This window comes from Mesoplodon bidens (assembly GCF_964165515.1).
Source record: "Mesoplodon bidens genome assembly, chromosome: 6".
In the NCBI taxonomy this organism is placed as follows: domain Eukaryota; kingdom Metazoa; phylum Chordata; class Mammalia; order Artiodactyla; family Ziphiidae; genus Mesoplodon; species Mesoplodon bidens.
The window spans coordinates 110,697,165-110,700,145 of NC_138162.1; positions in this window are offsets into that span (position 1 = coordinate 110,697,165).

Below are 2,981 nucleotides of genomic sequence, written 5' to 3' on the forward strand. Positions count from 1 at the left end.
AGGCCCCGGTGGCCACGGTCTGAAGACTGACTGAGGAAGAGCCACTGACAGATAGAAAAGGATTATGTGGTGTGCTCCGCGCCCCATAGGTCAGAGGTTTCTAGCCATTAAAAGAAATGAAACAACACTCACCATATTTTCTCTATCTTCTTGCTGGAAACCATCTTATACCCCCTGAAAGTCCAACCCAAATGGATTTTCCTTGCATGGAGGAGAGGGCTGTCCTGTGAGCCCAGGCAAACATCACTGACTAAGCCTGAGCTCAGACACGGACGACAGAACAGCCCCCAGAGGGCTTCAGCAGGTAAGAGGGAGGGCAACACCGGATGCCAGGGAGGACCTGAGTCCAGCACAGTGGGTGGAAACAGGGCCTGGGAATCCTTCCTCTCTGAGGTTTGTACCGGGCGATCCATCGCGTGCAGCCTGCCCAGCCTGCCGGGTCTCCTGCTGGAGGACGCACACCTCTGCGATACTCTGCCTTCTGTGTGAATCCACACCGTTTAGCCGGAAGCAGAGGAAGAGGTGCCCTCCTAGACGTCAGAGACCTGGCGTTGAACCCGGCTCTGCCGCTGGTCGGCTGCGTGACCTTGCTCGTGTTCCTTCATCTATGAGCCCAGGTCTCTCTCCTGTCAAGTGGGAGGCCTGCTGCCTAGTGTGGAAGGCCCCTCTCCCACGTTAACATCCTAAGGGGGAGACGAAGCACGGCCGGCCCGTCTCGGTTTTCAAGGGGTTCAAGGTTCGAGGGGGCTAAGTACCTCCTCAAAGCTGCAGAGTGAGGCAGTGAAAGCATCAGGACTGGAGCTCAGGCCGCGGGACCCTTATCTGTGCCTCTTCCCCTGCAGCCCTGGGCCTCGTGCAAAGAGCCTCACAAACCCTGTGGTGGTTGGCTTAGTCATGCAGCTATGTAGCTGACGGGTGACTGTGGCCCCCGAGATCAGGGCAGAAAAGATGGTACCACTCACTGCCTCTCGCCGGGCCAGGGACCCGCTCCGTCTCCTCGGCCGTCTGCTGCGTGGTCTTTGCTCACGCCGGGCCAGGCCACTGTGCAGGACTCCCATCCCTCACACCCAGCTCCCCAGGGCCACCGCTGCTCCCTGGGTCTTGCCCCTAAGGTGTGCCTGGGTTTACATGTTTGCAGGCAGAGTTGGTCTGCTTTCGGAGGCCAGGCTGGATTTAGGTCGAGGGAGCCCTGGAGCGGGCATGTCAGCAGCCCTGGAGCCTCTGAAAGAAGTCCAGGAGACAGGAGACCCCCGGCTGGGAAGGGGACCCCTCTGGGAGGGCTAATCCAGACTCTTCTGCCCACCTTACCTTGCTGCTGCAGAGAGTGTGTTCCGTGCCTGAGAAGTGTGCTAGGCTTCCCCATACCTCTTTGGACAGAGGAAGGAGGATCCAGGTTTTCCTTAAATGTTTTCATTCATTCATTCATTCATTCATTCATTCATGGATTCATCCTTCACTCCACAAGCATTTTTCAACATCCATGTCTACTGTGTGACTGAAACCACTACGGCCCCGATGGAAGTGTGAGAGCTACCATCCCATCCGGTCCAGGCCTGACCAGGATCCCAGCCTGTGTGGGTGGTCTGTGTGTGTGTGTGTGTGTGTGTGTGTGTTTGGAGGAGGTGAAGGGGGAAAGTGGGTACCCCTCCAGCTCAGGCCATGTGCTGGAGGACCCCCATCTAGAGCAAGAGAGACTTGGGTGCCCTGGCCAGCCTGGGAACCAGCTGGGCTGGGAACACTGCTCTAGTGCCCAGAAGCCACTGGAAGTCCTGGCTGACACTGGGCTGGGTCACTGACATGCAAAGGGGTCGACAGCTCCCTCCTGCCCTGTCTTTCTCCCAGGTTGCGGGAGGCTCATCCATCCTGTCCACAGCCTCGTCCACATCCGTGTCCCAGCCTTGCCCCTCTGGTGCCCAGAGAGAACCCTGAGGCTCTGGGCACTTTCAGACTCAGGCCATTAGGAGCCTGAGCTGTGGGCAGTGGACTAGGGGTGCTGTCCTCCCCACGGGACCTGGACCTTCCCCGGGAGGACTCCTGCCATGGGAGCCCCAGGTCGCTACCCCATGGTGGACCGCTGGCCTGGCCAGGATCCTCCTCTTAGGACCAGCCAAGCTGCCAGCGGTGGGGTGGGCGCTGCGGGGGCTGAGAGGAGGAAGGGGGCTCCTGCAGCCTCGTGTCCACGCTGCTTGCACCCCGGACCCTGCCTTCACCTTCAGGGGCAGTGCTGCCCCTACCCCTGGGAGGGTTGGGTGGGGTCGGAGTGAGGGTTTCAGTCACATAGTACGTGCAGAGGTTACAAAGTGTTTGGGGGAGGAAAAAAAGAAAGAAAGGAAGGAAGAAAGAAAGAAAGAAAGGAAGGAGGGAGGGAGGGAAGAGAGAGAGGGAGGGAGGAAGGGAGGAAGAGTGAATGAATAAAAAATTTAAGAAAACCCTGAGCCTCCCTCCTCTGTCCACAGGGGTGTTGGGAAGCTTATCACACTTCTCAGGTGTAACGCTCCCTCCCTCCTGCCAGGGCCTAGAGCAGAGCTGCAGGCTCTACTGTGATGGAAGAGGGAGACCCTCCCGCCCTGCCCTTCCCCGTGGAACCCTCCAGGGGCTCGGCCCGGCCCTGTGCTGGAAGCCTCTGCCCTCGAGAAGATTGCCCCACTTAGCAAGAGAGACAAACGCCCCCCATACCCGGCTGGCTGCCAGAGTCATTTGGTGTCATCTGCTCAAGGCCAAGCAGAGGAGGCTGGGGGCTGGGCATCTGAGAGAAAGACACCCCACAGAACCCCAAGGCCCTTCCAACCCAAGGGCAGACTAAGCGCCTTTGGAAATGCTGGCTTTCAGGCGTGGGGCCCAAGCAGGCTCAGGAAGCCGCCCTCCTCCAGCTTGTTCTCAAACACGCAAACGTCCTGGCTACAGTACTTGTCAAACATCTACTTCATGTGTAGCTGAGTTACATTAGTGAAGGTGGGGGGGGACAGAGAGGTCACAAGGGG